Here is a 20,714-nt window from a genome sequence, read left to right as displayed (position 1 = left end):
AAAAATTCCCCGAGCCGATCGCAAAGCGCAACCGGATTTCCATTCCCGCGGGGCGTTACGACGACGTAACGGAAGAAAGCGCGCGGGATTTAAGGCACGTGTAAATAGATATCGGCGGCGGGGACGTTTGTTACAGGAATTGTAAAGCAATCAGTTTCGTATTCGTCGCGTCGCAAATTCACGTCGGTTCGCGCCGGTGCTTACCTTACAAAGGCGATTTGCGCGACGCGCCACCGAGGGAGCAAAATAGCACATTGTCAGGACGTAGCAATTCCGCCTCGAGCTGGCTGCAGCTGCGATCGCCATCGATTCGCGATCCTTCGCGAAGAAGCCGAACAGCCGCTTTTCTAACGACGAAAACATTTGGACGCGCCGTATTCGCGCCTTTCAAGACACGCGCAAGTCGCGAGTTATAAATCGGGAGAGAAATTACCGGTCACGTACTCCGAGTAGATTTCTGGCCCCTAACGAGTTCTGCCGATCGCACGCGGCGTATCACGCGCCGAACGAACCGGAGGGGGGAGCCGGGAGTTTTTCCGGCCGGACGATAAATCGCGCCGCGGTGCTCGATCCGCGACTACTAAAACGAATTATAGTACAGACGAGCCGGTCCGATGGTCACGTAGAGGAAAAATTAGTGTTTCACGGGCCGCGAAGCCGGCGAACAAATCGCCCGGCCAAGTTTCGTACATTATTTCAAATTATTCGACTTGGCCCATTAGTTTCGCGAGAGAGCGCGCGCACCGGCTCGTTTACCTCTAACTTTTCCGGATTACTTCGCCCCAGCGAAGATGCTCCTAATTGGTATGGCGATTAATGGCGAATATATCAGTGGAGTCTGGCGGCCCTTATTCACCGCGGGAAACGCAATGCGCGTTCCTGACGCGGCTGTACTGATCTCGCGAGCGCTGTAAAATCGACGTTCACGCATGACGTTTGCGCGCGCGCGCGCCTGTGTGCGTACGAATAAATAAATTAGTTAATTAAAAGAAGACACGTGTGTTTTTCACTTTGATCCTGTTACGGCCGATTTCATTAAACAACGTGATCAACTGTCAAACTGTCAGTCGCGCGACAGCTTCGAATCCGCTCTTCACCTAACCGCCATTTGCAGGAATTCTCACCGCGTCATTCAAGGGATGAATTAACATCGCTCACGCGACACGTCGCATTCGAGTTCTGTTCCGCGATATAAATGGATCGCGGCTATTTTTGCACGATCTGGGGAGGAGGGCGGGGGGAGAGGAGGAAAAGTGAGACCGAATCGGCCGAAAGGGTGGAGGCGCGTGTCCGCAGAGCGGCGGCGGCGGCGGCTCTTAAAGCTCAGCCACGCGGCAATTTGCAGCCGGCGATTGATCGATTCATAGCGAAGTTAACTCCATATATCGAACGTAGTCTTTCCACGCCCGTCAATCGACGGATACGCCGGCAATAGCGGCGCCGTCGGCGGCGTAGATTCACGGTGGATACGCATAACGTGGAGCGATGACGCCTAATTGCATAAATAATTCAACGGACACGGCAACGCGCGCGCGCGGCCAGCTAGGTACGTAGGTAGGTATGTGTAGTTATTGTCCGCGTATAACGAAGCGTTAGTCTGTTATCCGTCCGTTATACCGTCAGGCGAGCCATCCCGAGCCGATAGGCTCCGGCGAAATTCCGAAACGCCATTTCCCCGTGTTCTTGCTGATCGAGATCCTCGTGGCGGTGGCGACGGTGCTGACGGCGGCGAAGGGAGATCCCGATAATGCGCACACAACGAGGAGAGATTCGACAGTGGTCGGCGCAACAGCTTTTCGGCGCTTCGAATCCGATGCGACAGAGATATCCACGGTAGGACCTCATTTGAAATGATGATTCGGCAGCAATGCGCGCCTAACAATGCGCACGTTGCGCTGAGTCGAAATTTTAGTGCGACATTAACTATTCGAAGGTCTTCTATGCTACAAATGAAAAAATATTTCCCTTTTCTTCACTTGAAGAACTTGGTGTAAAGTTTAAAATTTCCCCCCGCGAGGCCGAAATCCCCTTTTTAGCATCAAAGGAGCACTATTAGTTGTTCCCGTTTTTTCCACTTAAGAACTTAATGTAGAACTAAGTAGACTTAGACCGGTGTTCATAGTCGGATCTTATATTTAAGACCGTCTTTGTCGCAAGAAATGTCATCCATATCATTTCTCGCCTCTGACGTTATACAAGCAATACCAAAGACAGCTGAGCCTTAAATAATTTCGAATATTCCCTACAAGCACAGGCCTTGGAACTATTCCAGAGACTTGCTTCTATCAGAGGAGCACAATACTCTAGTCTGCAGGCTTAATGCAGAATTAAAATTCTAACTTTTTGATCTGTAAGAAATACAATACGCTAATATATAACGGGGCTGCCAGCAAAGGCGCGCGGTGGTAACGAGTATCGAGACGTGTTTCCACTCCGAATACCGCCGCGAATTTGGCATCATGTGAATTCTCGTCAATGTTTTACGTATTTTTGTCTCGTAATAAGGTATATATTCGGGGCTCGTGTCGCGACGGATCGATATTAATTCGAGTAACGGTGCACCAGTCGACACGGGTCCTGCATTTTTCGTGCGAGCGTGCGAGACGAGTTCTATCCGTCTGTCTATTCGCGGAGCCGCTGATTTGCCTTTCGATACGCGAGGTCGCCGAGTGTCGTTCAAGCGCAATCTGCAATTCTTGGGGCTCATTGTGCACCGTGTACTGTCGTCGCCCGGCGACGAAACTAACGCACCGAGCGAAGCTATTTTCGAGTTTAGGGAACGGCCGGGATCAGAGTGCTTTCAAGTACTCTTGTCCACGGCAGCTGCTTATGACACCTCTTAGATACCCGCTGATGAAATCTCAACAGCTAACGACGGTGGCGGCGACGGAACGTCGGCGCAGACGTTCGATCCTGGGCTCGGAACTTCCCCGCGTCATTAACGCAGACATACAAGCGTCGCTTTTTTTTTATTCCCGCTTTTTTTTATTTCCATCGAAACTTTTTCCGTCCGCGTGATTTTAACAACCGGTATAAATAATAAAAATGATACACGAGCGTTATACGAAAATACCGTAAAAAACTATATAATGGTAATAATAATTTATTGAGCGCAACGAGCGCGCGCGGAACAGCAAGCAAAACGTATCGGATCCCTGAATGGACGGCGCGATATTTCGACGATATCCGGTTACTGTTGTCGTGAAACCTCATCTACCAACAATGCGCTGTACCATTTTCCCGTTCGAAAAGCTAAGAAAAAAGTTTCTATTAATCCTACGCGCGGGATTAATGGGCGGCTCGTGCGCAACAAATCGCGCGATAACCTAATTCGTTTTAACGTGGCATCTCGCGTTATCGAATCTACATAACATTAATGAGAAAGACTCTCTTTATCCTCGATCTGCGAAGAAGATTCATACAGTTTCTATATTTCCTCGCAGGTAATAGTAAAATTACTTAATTAAAACATCACACGAAGAGGAGTGAAAGGCGTGTTATTCATCCTGTATTAAATTTGTCTTGCGACGTTTAATACGCGCGCGAATATCTGCATTTCTCGCCTTTAATTTAATTGTGTATAAGTTACTCTCCGCTTAATCCACCTGTCGCACGTCTTCCATCATATCGCGCCGCGTCACATTGCTCACGTACCCCGTTATGTACTGCACGTGTTTCCAGATACACGACAGGTTACTTCGGTCCATTTAGTTCGACCGCACACACCTCGCAACTTCAATTGTTTGATACGCGGGGCTCGAAATGATTAATCGCGTTGTTTCGCGTCCTACTCCGTGCGCAATTAAGCAAATCGCCGCATCGAATTTGCGAAAGATATCTCTCCGCGTTAATTACCTCTTCGCTAAAAATCACATAATACGAAGAAGAAAAGAAAGAGAGAAAGAGAGAGAGGTGGGAAAAAGGAGAGAGTGCGACGAACAATTAGATTCTGAGGAAAGAGTAAAAAAGCCGAAGTAAAGCCAACACGGTAACACTACCGAGCAGCGGCGCTCTATTAACACAGTTTTGAATAAACATTATTAAAAATTACGAGCGAGGAATTCTAAGTAGAGGAGGAAGGTAGTGGCATGAAAGCAGCACAAAGAGGTGGATACCACCTTTTAAGAAGCTTTTCCGCGGCACGGTGGACCGCGCAAAGTAGAAAGAACGAAGGAACGCAGGAAAAGGGAAAAAGCACCAAAATGATGGCATTCTGGTGGAAAAAATAGCAAACGCGCGCGCGGCAAAGAAGAGAGAACGAGAGAGAGAGAGAGAGAGAGAGAAAGCGCGAAAGGAGAAGAGAGGGAGCGAGAAAGGTGCGCGAGAAAGAAATGCTTTTCTACGGCAAATACGCGTCCGACTCTCGGTCTCGCATTGCCAACTACATAAGTGCATCCGGAGTGCACCGTGAAAGCGTGCCTAATCGTAAGTGGAAGCCAACATTTGCCGCATTGAGTGCGTTTGCTTCTCTCGCCCGAGATAATCATCGAACACGCCCGTTTCTTTTTCGTCCGAGGTAAATTTCCCGCGGGTCGACCGGCGCGCGTGTGTACTCATACACACACATCTGTATGCGCATAAGAGCACAGGCTAACCCGCGCGCTTAGCATTAATCTCTTGAAAATAATTGGTACTTGAATCAGCCGAGGACCAATAAAGGCCCAGGATCTTGGAGTGTCACTTAAGCAAATGCGATTACGCGGGAAACGCTGCCTACGTCGGATTAATTTTGGGCGCATGATCTAATTTAAGCTAAAGGGCACATCCGGTGCTTGAAGATCCCGTGATAAACGTACTTGTACGTGTGTACGTGTGTGTGCATCTAGATGTGTGTGTATGTGAGGATGTCGGTAGAAGGGTCTCTAAGAAATACGAAAGGAGATTAAGAGCCACCTACTTTCGGATAAAAAATCAATACTAGCCATCCCTCTCCCTTTTCCCATGGACGTTGAAGACAATTAAAGGATTCAGAGCTCGCGATACGTAGCTGAGAAATAAAATAAAACGTTTCGAGAGCTCCGACTTCCTATCGACCTATCCTGAGGGCACCGATGACGTCATCGCGCCGTTAAGTCGCCACGACCCCTCCCGTCCGCAAGCAGGTCGAGGGATACGCGATCGAGAGATACGCCGCGGAATAAAATTCGCCGGTGGATGGGGCCGCGCGGTTTTGCGAATTCGAACTCGCGGGAGCGGAACCCTCTCGGAGAAATCTCGGAGATGCACGGATGTGTCCGCTACGCTCGAGCGAGTTCGTCGATCCCGCTCGCCGGTTATTCTCCGGTTGGCTTTTCGCGCAGCCTCCATCTCGTGAAAGCGGTCCTTCGCGAGCGAACGAACGAACGTACGTACATACATACGTACGAACGAAAGTGCCCTTTACCGTCCGGGAACGAGAAAGTGCTTCAATTTTCCTTTGGAATTCGGCGGCAGAATGAAACCCGAACGACGCTTTTGTCGCGGCGACCCCCTTATTTCAGAATTCACCGCTGCGGCCAGCGAAATGTCGACGTATTGGCGCTCCTAAGTGATTAGCATAACGCCCGACGTTGCGAAACGCTCTCGTCGAGCAATCGTTCCTTCCTTTTTCCTCTTTTCCCTTTTGCTCGTTGTTACGTGCGAACGAAGGTTCACTCGAGAGGAGTAAAGGGGGGAAGAGAGAAAGAAAGAGAGAGAGACTTCGGGGAGAGTTCAAGTCATCGTGAAGGAACGAGATCGGAAGTCCGGCGGAGTACTAAAGAGCGCGCGCATCCCTCAAAAATATTTCGCGAGATTGAAACTTCCCAACGTCAAAGCGGCTATCAATTTTTATCGTTGATTCGTACGCGCTTTCGCATCCAGCTATTCTGCACGGTGCATTACACTCGTTTACTCGCGCCATCGGCGTTCTTCTTTCCCCGCCGTCAGTCGCTGCACTCTCGAAAGTGGATCGAACTTTCTCGCACAATATTTGAATGCGCGACAAAAATGCGGCGCCGCACTCCGCGGCAATAAAGAGACAGAAGTACACGGGGAAAAAAGGTTGACGACGATCGGCAGAGAGAGTGAGAGAGATGCGAGAGAACGGTTTTATCGCTCGCTAATGCCTTTCCATCCACTTCCTCTCTTTTGCACGGGGAACACGAAAAATCTAACGTTTCCATCTTCTCCGCGCCCCTCCCGGATTCGTTCGCCCATCCCTCCGCGAACTCTTCAATCTTTCCGCTCGTACTACGTCCTTTTTTCCTTCTGTGAGCGAACGCGCGCGCACGCTCGCTCGTTCCTCGCGCAATACTCCCGCGGAGCAGACGACGGCGACGTCGTTCCCCATGACAAGTTCCTACAACTGAAACCCTGAGAACGACGGCCACCGACAGGTACCGGTTATTCGGAATGGATAAATCCGATTTCTTCATCGTGTGTGCGCGCACTGACCCCACCCTTTACTCTCCATTTGTCTCTTCATCTTTTTTATTTTTCTCTTTTCAACGTCTCTCCATTTCTCTCTCTCTCTCTCTCTCTATCTCGTACTCTCTCTTGCCTCGTATATTCGCGTATCGCGCGTACTGCGATCGGAATGTGTCACATTACGAGGAGCGTGTTTATGAGAAACGCGAATCTCGCTGCGAGGGCACGAGACGCCATATTTCCCCGGCAATACCCCGGAGTTTTCCGAGTTACACGGTGCAGCTCGCTGCGAGATACACGGAACGATACTGCTCTCCCGCGCACGTTGTGCGAATATCATCGGACCGGAGGTCTTTTTGCCGAATGGGCAAATGGTATCATCACGAACGCGAACGCGTCGCAACGGGCATAATATCGACGACGGCCATGGCAAACGAATATAAATTTACGCGCGCCAAGTTCGCTCGTGCAGCGCCGTTTGACGGACGCGAGGAATAACAGGGTTTCTTTTTCCTGTCGTTTTCTCTTTCTCTCTCGCGCGTTAAACCAACATTTACCTTACATTCAATTTTTATTTTGCCCGAAGGATGCTAAATGGCCGTAAGTCGCAGCCGATTGCTGCCGCCCTTCGTCTCTTTCCTCCTCCCCCGCGGGATGAACTGTAGGTGACCTTACCCACACTCGTGCACTCCATCCACCCTCTCTCTATCTCTCTCTTATTCTCTCCCCGGTCTCTTCGTCCTCGTATTTATTCTGAATTTTTCTTTCGCTCGCCGGCTTGCCGGTGAGGCGGCGACCGCGACAGCGAATCCGGCAAATCGATTTTATGCAAATATCCCTTTGTTTTTATTTCCACTGTCTATGCGCCGCGAGACACTCCGTTCGTCGCTCGTTCAACGTGTACCTCCTCTCATGATCGTTCGACCCGAAAACGCCTAAACCGGAAGCGCAGGCGGTATTAACGTGGACGTTTTTTTGCCCCCGCTCGGCCGTCGTTCTTTCCGCGCTGCAGCAGTCTCTCTCTCTCTCTCTCTCTCTCTCTCTCTCTCTCTCTCTCTCTCTCTCTCTCTCTTTCTCTATCTACAATGCTCCCTTGGAAAAAAAGAGAGAGAGAGAAAGAGAGAGAGAAAAAAAAATCCGTTGGCGCGCTCACGCGCCTTGGCGGCAATTTTCCCGGCGAACGACGAAATTGACTTAAGTTCCTATGGAATTGCAAACACGATCGTACCGGAATTGTAATCGCGTTGTACGCGCGTAGCGTCTAAATGGAAACTACGATAATATCGATAAAGTGGAGCACTGGCACACTCGACGCGGCGGCGGTAAGTGCGGCTTAATGGACGCAGCTGTACTTTACGCTTCGCGCGGTCTCTCCCGCAACTGCGCGGACACACGCCAACCGAGACTTAATTCTCCGCGTTCTCCTTCGATCGTTCGCTTCCGGTCTGCTACGAGAGTTATGTCTTCTGTTCCGCGGATAAGAGATACACACGCAGTTGGCGAAATTAATCGCGACGCTTTTCGGACTTTTCTTGAAGAAGCGGGCGTCACGTGTTGCGTCGCACGACTTCTCGCGATTTCTCCGTCCCGCCGATCGCGAATTACTCATCATATCGTGAATTACCCCACCCCCCTCGAATTGTCTTGTTACATTTGGAGGAAACTCGAGTTGAAATTTTGAACCTAAGTTCACATTTAATTAATATTTAAAGAAATGATTTTTTCATCATGGTAGAGACAATAGCCACAAGTTTATAGTTTAATAATATTTTTGCTGTTTTGGTTTGAGATACCTACGTTTCGGAATCGTGGTAACCAACTTTTCGCGTTCAATGCTAATAAAATTATTTATAACTTTGTTAATATTGAAAATATTAACGCATAGAATTTATAGTATATGGTTAAAGCATAGATAATATTTATGCAAAACTTTAGGATTTCATGCTTCATAGTTTAAAAAAATGACCTACCAAACAAAACATTTCAAATGAAAATAATCTCTTATTTGACTTTGCAAACAGTTGGAACTACACGGAGAAAAATAGTTTTGTTGTTGGAGCGAACCGTTGCTACTGCATATTCGTTATGACAGCGATAAAATTTAGTTAGCATAACCAAATTAACGAATTATTCGCAATTAGAGCAGAAACAGTTTTGTCGCCAGAATAGAAAATATTCCACAGAATGAATTTATCCTTAGGATATGTTAGTTTGCTGATGGAACAAAATAGTGTTTTCCTATATTTATTAATTTGTTCATACAATAAAATAATTTTTACATTTAGCAAAATAACCGAGCGAATAGCAATTAGTATTCTCCACAATTAGTTTTGCTGTCCACACAATAATTGGCAGATTTTGCTGCGACAGCATAAAATTCGCTGTGCCAGCAAATTATTTTTCTACGTGTAAAACAGCAAAATAAGTTGGATTTTAATGGTATAATTTACTCTTATTTTGGCGACAATATTTTAAATTTTTGTTTTCGCATCAAAGTAGGTTGTTTTCCGTGCATACGAATTTAATAATGGAAATATTGAAAACATTTATAGCTTCGAGGTAGCGTTAAAATTAAATTTGTTGAATTAAAAATTTTAAAGGGAAAGAGAGAGAGAAGCTAACAAGTATGGTATCGTCAAAATACGTTTTGCTAGTTTACAAGCCATCCAACTAGCCGTAAACAATGCTTGAAAGCGTCAAAGTAGCATCAAAATTTCGACTCAGAAAGAAATACATATTTGCGAGATAACTCGCGACACACGTTTCCCATGGAAGCGAGCGTTTTCTGGTCGCGATGAAAAACGCATATCGCGAACGAGCGAGCGAACGGGCGAACACGCGCGTAGGCAGACACGGGCGAGCGCCGAACCGCCCGGCGGGAATAAACATATCGAGTTCATCGCGTTGTCGGCTGCTCGCGAAAAAATATTTTCGTTTAACGCACGCGGATCGTCCCGGCGCCCCATTTTAATCTTCCATTTTTCGTTGACTCCGCTTGTTTCGCGAGTAAACACGCGCAGTCCGTTCTATCGATTCCATTACGTTCGAAATAACACGGATTTACGTTGTGCATGCACATCGCGTCATAATGTTAACCCGGTCGAGCTCGATGAAACGCCGCCGCCTACGTTCTCTCTCCTTCCCTCTCCCTCTCTCGACGAGAGATGAACCGGGGTTCTTTCGCCACGCGAGCGCGTTAATGCCTTTTCGTTAAAATCGCAGCAACGTCGGAGCCACGTTCCCGAATCGCCGAATACTTCCTGGCTATTCGACGACGACGCTGCGCGAATTCCCGTTTCGCGAAGGGAACGTACTCACGAGGGGCGCGCACGACGACGTGCGACGAACTTTGGCCGACGCCTCCCCAACGCGTCTCTTCTATTTTTTACGCTCACACGTGAGGCCGCTGACGGCACGTAATCTGCATTATCCATGGGGACGCCGAGGAACGGCGATTACGAAATCCGCGAGCGAAGCGCGGATTTTTCATCACTCGCCAACTCGACTCTACTCCCGTATTACCGCGATCGGTAAATCGAAGGAGGGAGGGAGGGAGGGAGGGAGGGAGCAAGAGTAAGAGAGGAAGGGTGGAAAAAAGGACCGCGCGCGCGAGTCATTTGCACGTAAACCCCGTTGCGCTAACCGTCAACGATTTGCATGAGGCATTTGCATTTCAGCTTCAGAATCGAACCGTCGCATTTAACGTTAAATCCGGACACGGATCGCAGTCTCCGCTCGCGGAAAATCCGCAAGCTAAACGAGCTCCTTTCAGCCCCGCGGCCGGCGACGGTGAGTCCGACTTTGTGGTCGCGCCGTGAGTCCGCCCGATTTTCCATTGACTCGTAACGACCGTAAAGGGTGGCTCAGAAGCTTCCATCGGGATTCTTCCGAGGATCGACGAGCGGTCACGGCCGGTTCACGGAGAACAACGCCCGTATCCGTAACGAGCCCGATCGTCGGGCCGCGTAGCGTCGCGCAGCGTTCGAGCAAGCGGCTTTAGCGCGTCCGCTTTGCCCACGGGATAAATTTTATTCGAAACTACGCCCCCGCCACGGGTGGTTTACTTTCCGGGACGCCGGGTCCCTCTGTTGTTCTTTCGGTTCTTCCACGACCCTTCGCTACACCCCGCCGGAGTCTCATCGTCGTTATCCCGGGCGTCGTCCATGCCACGTTCGTCGAATACGGAAACAAGAGCGGTATTCCGACCGATAGGGTGACCCATGGGACGAGCAAAATAGCGACGGAGGCGACGAGCAACGTGGACCGGCGAGAGCGAGAGGAAGCGAGGAGGAAGAGAGCGCATCTTCGCTCGAAGGTAAGGAACGATAAGGAGTAAGGTATTACGAAGGATTAAGCGTGTTATGCATTTAAAGACCCCGGTAGAGGCGGGTTACCGCCTCTCCTCTGGCCCCCCGGCTTTATCCGGTTTTAATCTGAAAGAAGGGAACGTTGTGTTGCCCGCCCCGTTACTTCCTTCGTACCTGCCTTCTACCTTCCTTCCTTTCTTCCTTCCTTCTTTCCAACCTCTCTATCTTCCACCACGGCTCTCTCTCTCTCTCTCGTTCGCTCCCTCCCGGCGGCCGCGATTAACTTCGAAGGAAAGCTGATTTACGACCGAAACTCCGCGCTTCTTCGTCATAACGTAAACTCCGCGTCTACGAGCTCGCAACTTGTCTCGTTTATCGGCCGCAAAGACTATTGGACATGACGGAAACGAAAATCCACGGCCGAAGAGCGCCGTTCCCCCGGCGCTTTCGGGAGAATTTAAAATCGGCCCACCCCCCGAGCCAATAGACAATAAACTGACGTGTGACCGGCCGAAAGTCGGAATGACAAGAGCCAGCGAGAGAGGCCGCAGTCAACGTCAACCGCGCCGCCGCCGACGAATATCGGCATGATATCAAGGAGCGATGTCGCGGCAGTATCGGCAACCAATATCAGCGTTTTATTGGCAAGAAACGTTGATAATACGTCGGGCCACGATCGAGCCCAATATCGGAAACCGACCGATCGTCTTGATATCGTCAAGAATCCTCGCGGAATATCGGCGACCGATCTCTCTTTCCCTGTCTCTCCCTCGACGGATAATCCGGAAAATAAAATGTAAATTTATTATCTTGGAATGAAAAGAGTTTCACAAGAGACCCTCCTCCCTCGCGCCTCTGGTCCAGCGCGCGTTCCCGAGTCGAAATTTTGGTCGTTACATTAAGTCTTCAAATAGAGAAAACGGCAGTATTTTTTCCATTTATAACATTAAAGGGAGTATGATACAAGATTTCTGAAAACCTAATGTAGAACTGAAATTTCGACTCAGCTTTCGGACGAACGGTCGCATTCTTTCGAACGGTATTTATCGCATCGATCTTGTTTCTCCCGCCGTACATTTCGGCGGAAGCTCGAAATTGCTCGCGCGCAACATCTCGCGCGTTAGGGCGCGCGCTTATCAGCGTTGAACGCCCCTAAGTGGTAAACACACTTTAACGGTCATGAAAGTATATCAGATTGCATTTCATTAGAGCGCCGCGCGGAGAGCAGCGCCCGGGCGAAACTCTCGGCGCAGAAGTACGAGTGACGAGAATGAATGTTTTAAACTGAGGAAATTATGCCTCTCGCTCGACTCCGTTCTAACGAGCCGCGAGCGAAACACTACGTTTTCTGACTGCGCTCCGCGCGCATATTTTCCTTCCCGCTCTCCCCCCCGCGGATGCGCCGGCGTCTGTCTCGCTTTCGCCGCTGCGGACGACCGGAAACGGAAGCTCGTCGGAGTTCTGGGGCGTTCATTAATTTTCATGGCTGCGACGTGGAGAATGCGCTAAAGCAAAGCGACGTAGGTCGCTCGTCGTAGCCGGGGGAAGCCTCGCGGAAAGTCGCTAGTCGATAAATACCCGTACGCGCTTTTCACAATTCGCCGGCGGGGCGAACTTTGCGGTTGGCGCGGATATAACGCGTCTAATTTTCTCGTGTAACGATACAATTAAAGTTTCGGCGATTCGCGTCACTTCCGCGCGACGAATTCTCGCACACGAGTCGCCGTTTTACCCGCATAAGCGTGCGACGCTCGAGATTTTCGCGAATTTCTCTCACGACGACTCGCACCAAAGCGCGGCTACGCTCGAACATTACGTATTGAAAAGAATAACTATCCGGTTACACAGCCGAGATTAAGTTAAGTAGATTTGCCGACAGGGTTTTCCCCTTATCCGCCACTTACACGGAACAGCCGGGGACCGCAAAGTCATCCGGAAAAGTCGAATGCGATCTTTTCATCCTCTTTACTTCTCCGTCGCCGAGTCACTAAATTTTTAGCACGTTTACCGTACCCGCAAAAAGAGACAATCTCGAGTAAAGTACACGAAGTGAAGGAGCTATAAGGTGAAGTATTGACTCGGCGAAAACAATCGCGGATTACGTAACACAGAGAATCATAGCGACGGATATTAGAGAAGTAACGAAAATCACGAGGGGCCAAAATTACGAGGCGAAGCACATCGAATTCGAGAGAGACGATCAATTTCGCCTCTTTTCCTCTCTCTCTCTCTCTTTGCGCTAAAGGTCTTTACAAATGGGCTTCCTTTCGCCGCTTTTACCGCCGAACGTGCGCCGTTCTCGATTACACGGTGTTTTCGTTAATACGACACTCCACCTACTCCTCCTCCTCCTACGCCGACTGTCCGGGCTCGTTGCCATCAAAAGCGGCGGGCGCGCGGTAATGTTCTAAAGTTCAATTACCGAACTCGATCGGGAGCGAACGCGCCGCGCGCAAAAGTTCCGCTCGCGCGCGCTATAAAGCGACTCGACAACACGACGCGATCGAAACTTTCCAACAGGATAAGTTTCATACGGAAACGTGGAAACAGGTGGAGGAAAACACACGGAGACGAAGGGACACGCCGGGCTTCCCGCAACCCCTGCCGCGATACGAAGGAAGCTGCTACTCTCCCGCGCCACCCCCGTCGCCACTTTCTTCCCCTTGCGCGACCGTCGTCGTTCCGCTCGAGTCCCTACCCATGACTACGACCTCTCTCGCGCGGGCATCGGGATAGTCGCCTCGAGAAATTAAAGTTACAATTGTGACGACCGAGTACTCTTCCCGCTATACACGACGTCTCCCCCGAGACGGGACCTCGTTCATCCCTTTCGTTCGTGACGAGAAAAATCAACCGCACGTCCCACTTCTATTCTCTCGCGGTGAATGCCGGCTGTTCTCCTCCAGCTATTGTAACGAGAGCTCGCAATAACCCCTTTTTGCACGATCGACCAAGTTAACGCTATTCCGACACCGCTTAAGGCGTAATTCCTCTTCGATACTCAAGAAACTCTTGTTCTCTCACTCTCACACAGCAAACAGTGCGGTCCGACCGTTCTAATTAACCTTCGTCTAACAAGATTGGGTCGACCGGATCGGTATTCTGATGCATCTCCATACACGCTGGTGAAGCATAGCGTTTTGTGATTTTGTTCAAACAAACTAGTCTTCCGACAACGACTGGTAACATAAAGTAAGTAGGATTGTACTAGCTTGTTCGGTATAAGGCCTTAGTTCTCACACCTGGCTCGCTTTCTCGGAACGGAGAGAAAGATCCACGAGAGAAGGAAAGAATCGCTGACACAACAGCGTTTGATATCGAGCAGCGCGTTACGTAAAGCGCGCGCGATTTGCGGCAGCGAGAAGCTTCGAACGTGAAATATCGCGGGTACGATCGAATACGAAACTCGCGTACAGCCCCTCGAGCATCGACGCGGTCCGGCAGGTCTCATTTGTTCGCGGACGAGCGCGAAGGAGACGGCCGCTCCCCTCCCCCTGCCCTCGTTCATGCAAAGTCTTGAATTTCATCTCTCGCCTCTTCCAGGCGCGCGATGCATTTATCGGGCGGCGCGTTCGACCAATTTTATTCCCTTCCTAGGGCATTCTCCCGCGCTGTGTTCCGCCGTGTTATCGCGATAGTTCCTCTTGGCGCCCTGCCATCGGTCGATCAACGCCGCGGCTGGGTAACACTTGCTTCAGGGAGAACTCCCCTCGCCCTTTTCCCCACTAACACGGCGGCCGCGTAATATCTCGCGTGAGATGCAATTCGGAGGAATTTTTATTACTGGAAAACCAACTGCTCGTAAAAAAAGAAAAAAAGAGAGAAAGAGAGAGAGGGGGGTAGAGTGAGTGGGGAAAAAGGAAATCACGCGTCAAGAGGAAGAGAGTGCAGCGCGCACGTGTGCGTGACGTAAAATTACAAGACTGACCTCTTTTTACACTTCACAAGCAGGTTGCCTTTATTCACGGCGAAATAGCTACGACTCGTTCCGGGCTGATATTGCTTATCGCGCTTCCTACCTAACGCTGACGCCGCCGCAGCAGCTGTCGATCGGCGACCGGTGGCGAATCGATCAATAGCGGTATAGCTTTAAGCGATATTTGCAACGCAAAATGTTTATTTACCTCCCCGCCAAGTACCTCTTCCGAAGTCATCCATCATGACGCGCGTACGGAATCGATTATGCGCGCCCGACGTGCTGCTCGCAGTGCGCGCGTGGCGCACGCGAAATGGAGAAACAATAACTGCGATCCACCTACGTGCGCGGTACGGGGCGCGTGTACACAGAATTAATATTAATATTTATGTTTGCGTAATAAACAGACGAGATGGGCCAGCGGAGAGCACGAGACGCCGGAGGAGCTCTCCTCCTCCGCGCGAGAGTAATCGTCTCGCGAGAAAATGAAGTAATTCGCGGCGCAATGTGACATTTCGAAGCGGGCGCGATTGCGAGAGCTACCGTCGAGAAAACTGCGCGCACACGCGAGTTATATTTACGTTGAATTCAAGCGAGATTAATTTTGTTGAGAAATATTCCGGCAGCGGGACGCTCGGGGCGTCGCACGGAAATAATGTGCTTGTTGTTAATAACGCGATATGTAACAAACCGAAATGACGGTGTGTTCGCGGGAAATATATGCGCGCGATCTCCGATATCAGTCATTAGAACGAATTATTAATTTAACAAATATCGACATTACACCAAGCGGTTTAAAATTGATAGAAACACGATACCGGAATCGCTAATGCAAAGATATATGATATTAATATCGTATTAATATTATACTACCGTTCACGGTAACGTGCGTATTCGGTGTCCAGGCTCGTATTAGGTGACAAAATGATTTGGAGAGGAGGGACGCGACGAGAAAGAAGGGGAACTTTGCGACCGGAACTACTGCTTTTCGCTATTCAACATTTACGTAACACCATGAGGGGAAGGAGGGAGCAATAAAAGCCGTGGAATGCACTTTAAATGGCGTAACTTGTGAATATGGATGCACGTGGTTATCCACTTTGTTTGCATTCGTGACACATTTGGTTACATTTGATGAAAATTTTTCAGTTTCGACATGGTTTTATGTTAATAATCGAAATGTTACTTTTAAATATTTATTCTTCCAAAAAACACAACTTTGTCTGATAAACATTATAAAATGAAGTAATTAATTTAATATATTATGCCTGAAAATTATGTGTATTTTAGAAAAAGAGAGAGATAGTAGCGTGCATTCCAATAATAATTATCCATAATATGGTTATAAGCTATTTATTCTTATTCTATATGTCGGTAGGGCTAATTTCATACGTCACGTAATATTGGCAAATACTTTGTGAAGAATGGAAAGGGGGGAGATTAAAAAAACCCAAACTCCCGCGGGACGTAATTGTTGAACCGCCCTTTTCGGACAATTCGGGATAATCGTCGCCGCGATGTGCGGCGTGCACCATGTTTTTTTCCGCTGTTTATTTAAGAGTATGAAAGGAGAGTTCCGATGGAATAATACATTCGGTCGCCGCGGTTGCATTCGCGATTGTAACGCGCGTCCGAAGTTACGCGAGTCTCTATTTGTGTTGTCGCTAGACATGCGCGTATGTATTTCGCTCGCACTCGCGCAGGAAAATACCGGGAGTACGAGAACAAAATAGTACGACATCTCGGTATATCTGGAAATTTCACGTTTTGCGCCCGCGAAATTTTATTCCCGACCGATCGCGACCGAGTGTATTTGAACGCGTAAGAAACACCGTTGCGTCGCTGCGATTGCACGAGAATCGTCAAAGTACAATCGTAAGAAACTATTGCGTCGGAATCTTCAACGTGCAGTTGAATTATCAAAAAGTCATGGCACGAGGATACTTCAAAGTGTAGCTTCGTAAATATATGGCGATTGTAAAAATTTTATCGTATTAAAATTATTATTACTACATAGTAAAAAGTTTTGTGATAAAAGAACGGCCCACTGAAATTCCGTGTTACTTTAACATGGGGAATGTGTTAAAAAGTATATGTTAAAAGATGCAGAAATAAATTGTTAAATTAACACATTATCAACATATGTTAACAATATGTTAATTTAACATTATATTTGTGTACTTTTTAGCATATTTCCTATATTAAAGTAACACAAAATTTCAGTGGACTGTTTTTAATACAAAATTCCTTACTATGTCGTAGAGAGAGTTCACATAGTATAATTATGTAAAACCTTCAGTTCTTTTCTTCTTCATTTGAATATGTAAAATCACATTTGTTTCATTTTCATAATTTTCTTGGTATCTTCGTTGCAACGATCTGTGAACAACGCCTAAGAACTAATACACGCGTACATGGCAACCCGAGTCGAAATGTTGCTTCTGCATTAACGTGCAAATTCCGTTGAACTTAAAGGACCAAGGTACAACGCTGTACAGACTATTGTCTTCTCTTGATGCCTCGGAATTATGTGATATTTGATTATTTTAATATTTTACATGCATTCAATCTTCGTACTTAATATCAACAAACAATGTGTTAATTATGTAATTTACTTGGTCACAGATAGAGAGAAAATGCAATAAACGAATATTAAATAATTTTCTAAAAATTGCTAAGTGAATATATATTAAATGAACGAATGAAATAGACTTTAGAATAAACAACAATAAATTCTATAAGAACAACAAATGGTACAATACAACATAAATATATAAGCAAGCAAGGAGGAAAGGCAAAAAGGAAGAAATAATGAGGTCGAAAATTGTGTCTGAAAGCATCAATAGAAACTTAAATTTGAATTTATTATAATTACAAAGTTAAAGAGCGTTAGAAGACTTGAGATGAAATTTACAGCCGAATGAGCATTATTAGCGGCATTATAAATTGGCAATTGCGAGATTCACGGTTCTATATTTCGAGTCGGGAACGGCTAATGAACTTGTAGACCGCTGTATTTATCGAACAAAGCAACCGGAGTTATTAAACACACGGCGGGTGATCAACGATAGCGTAAAAGCTACAAATTAAATTACCGTTTATCGCACGGCCTTATTATTTTATACCGTATCTATATTTAATCCGTCCACCATTAAATCAGCATCATTATTACGTTTCCGTTGCTTAAACATACACATGAGAAATTCAGAAAATTATTCTCGACTGCGATAAAGATAGCTCCCGTTTCTCGACGTGAATACGCGTTAATAATTTCGAGCATTACTTTGCAAATCACGAGCTTCCATTTGCGAAGTGCATTTCACATGATGATGCGCCGAATAATGTATCGAACAAATCGTTCGTAAGCGATCGAGTTCACAGATCTTTGCTAATTTATCACGATGTTGATATAATGACATCGTAATGTGTCTCGCGCCGTACATATTCATAGGCAAATTCCAATATTTACGGTAAATATCCGGGCTACATGGGAAATGCACATGTGCGTACTCGATTAATCGGATAATGATTATTTCGATTCAAATACGATTCAAATATTAAACCATCCGGATATTTACAGGTGTAAGAGCAGTAGTATATTGCCCTTTCTATTTTCGGTCAAAATCAAATGGGACTTATATCTACTCATGCGTTACGTAAAACCATGCATTGTGAGCGTTCAGTATACACACACCATTGCACGACGGCCAACGAAGTCCATGAAGTGACGAGCTGCTCCCAGCATCCGATGCGCCGTTCTCAACCTAACTTAACCTTAAAACTGATCGTCCGCTAACGGTATCCACGTCCGGAACAGCTACTCCCGATACTCATGGTACATTCACAGGTTCCGCCAGATCTGTAAAAATAGCGGTTTATCTGGTTGATCATAGCGACAGAAGGCAATCTTGACGCCGACGCACCGAGATTATGGCGCGTCGAGCGTACGTTAGAGCTTTCGAATTCGGCGGCGACCCGATACGGTGACTTACCCTCCGAATTTCGGTATCTCGCTATTGTTCACAACGAGCACAGCATAACGGTTGCGTGTACAACATCGTAATTCGCCTCGCAAACACTTCAATCGATCTACGGAGATCGAAAAAGAGCGAGCGTCGTAACGCGCGACGTGTTCGTGCCTGCGTCCGGGGACGAAATGGCCGACGCCTACGTCATCAGTCACGTGATCAGTCATCTCGCGCGACTTCAGATAATTGAGAAGACGCGCTAAAGACGGAACCGTCGAATATTTTATTTGTACACCTCGCGTGCTTTAGACCAAAATACACGCTGTTTTTTTCATATAAATAAATATTCTTATATTCTAACGTAATTTTTTTATTGAAAGCGTCAATTTAAAATTGACGACACTTGTTATTCATACGATCAAAGTTAAGTTTCGTTCGTGCTATTTCGAATTATTTAAAACGATGTTACGGATTCATATGTTCGAAATATCATTCCTTGATTGCGAGTCTCTCTTTTGCAAGCAACGCGTTGGTTACTACAACGTTATGCGGGAAATGCAATAACCCGAGTAAAAATTACACACGGTGGACGGACAGGAAGCCGGAATACGCGGTCGCAAGAAAGTACGGTGTGACAACACTATCAACGCCAAAGGTCCCTTCCACGGAAAGGTATACCGTGCCCCGTGTACATAGCATGGCCATATAAATTTGCCGACCGGCCCATTTACACCGTCGAAACACGATACGAGTCGGCAGGCAGGCAGGCAGGCAGTACGCGAAAGGCAGAAGCGATTCCATTTCCATTTCCACGGGCGAAGTATATTGCTACGAATGCACGCTTACTTGGAGGCATCCCCGCAGTTACGTGTGTGTACGGTAACGTATAAGATAAAGAATGGACCAAGCCGCATACGTTTTACATCCATTACGAGCGACGCTTCTTCCCCACCGCTACGGAGGCCGAAGGAGGAGGGAGGAACGGACTTAGGTTCTCGCACAAAAGCTCCGGATGGTGCTATTGTACCGCGCGCGGGTAGGTAATGTATACCTTAACGCGAGTGCACGTGGACGCGAAAGCGAAGATCGATGGATCCGCGCGCGTTGCAGATATATCCGAGATTTTTCACGGCTCGTCGGAAACGCCCGGAATCAGCCCCTGAGACGAGAACAGCGCCGAGGAAGCTGTCTCGGACTGCTCATCCGCCCTTCCTTCGTCGCAATGAACGAAGGGCGGCGTGCCGCGCGGAAAAGCGAACAGGCGATCGCCCAAGTTGCGACTCACGGTGAACGGTTTCTCGCGGAGGTATAAGGGAAAAAATGAGAAAAGACCGCCGTCACAGTGCGGCACGCAAATTGAATACGGAGAAGTCGGAGGTAAAACTTATGAGAACTGCCGTCGGGGACGTAACCGTGAATACGAATGGCCACGCGCGGCTATTTCTACACTTTCGACTCCGGCCAGGAAGGTCGGATCGATGACGAGAGAGGCCGGGATGACGGGAAAGAGCATTTTCCTGGGCCGGGACATCGAGAGTTCGAGTCGCGGGAAATTCATGGGAAATTTCGAGGGGGCCGGCGGAAACTACCGACTCGTCCGGCCTCTTCAAAGGGTCCGGATAAATTTCAGAGTGAAAGCCTCGGAAACACGCGTCTCCGATCATTCACACGTGTGTGCGCCTGCGAGTATCATGGACACTCGTATTCGCTCGCGCGAGGTAGGCGAAACGAACCGCCACACCTCGCGGCGGAAATGGATGCACACATTTGATCCTAAACGCGCGGTGAATTACGTTCCCTCCCTCCCTCTTTCTCTCTCTCTCTCGCGAAGAAACACCTCGGCTCGCTCGCTACCCGTGGAACCTCGAGGCGCGTGATCGTCGCCTTTTGTGTTCCGAGAGCACTCGGCATTACTCCGGGCGCGCTCCGGGTAATTATGTTTTATGCAAAGGAAAGCGCCTACCCTGCCGCCACCGCCGCCACCGTGAAAAGGCAGCCAGCCGGCAAAGAAGTGCTGCCGTGTCTAAGCACCGCGGGGAAGGAGTGGCTGCCTGTTCTCGCGTTACCATTTATCAAAGTTACAACGTGTCTATCGCGCACCGCATAGCGCGAATGCCCCGTCCGTTGTAAGAAACT

At 48.2% G+C, this 20,714-nt stretch overlaps 1 long non-coding RNA gene across 1 annotated transcript in view; it reads right to left on the bottom strand.

The window, feature by feature from the left end:
* The window catches only part of LOC106742294, a 119,741-nt gene extending 100,988 nt beyond the window's left edge, over positions 1-18,753 (bottom strand). The window contains exons 1-2 of the long non-coding RNA XR_001374256.1: positions 18,603-18,753; positions 18,305-18,469 (exon numbers count right to left, since the gene is read on the bottom strand). This is a non-coding gene — a long non-coding RNA (uncharacterized LOC106742294). The remainder of the gene's footprint in view (positions 1-18,304; positions 18,470-18,602) is intronic.
* Positions 18,754-20,714: the final 1,961 nt, after the last annotated feature.

This window comes from Dinoponera quadriceps, unplaced genomic scaffold (genome assembly GCF_001313825.1).
Source record: "Dinoponera quadriceps isolate SergipeBrazil2010 unplaced genomic scaffold, ASM131382v1 scaffold628, whole genome shotgun sequence".
NCBI classification, from domain to species: Eukaryota; Metazoa; Arthropoda; class Insecta; order Hymenoptera; family Formicidae; genus Dinoponera; species Dinoponera quadriceps.
This window is presented reverse-complemented; position numbering and strand designations above follow the sequence as displayed.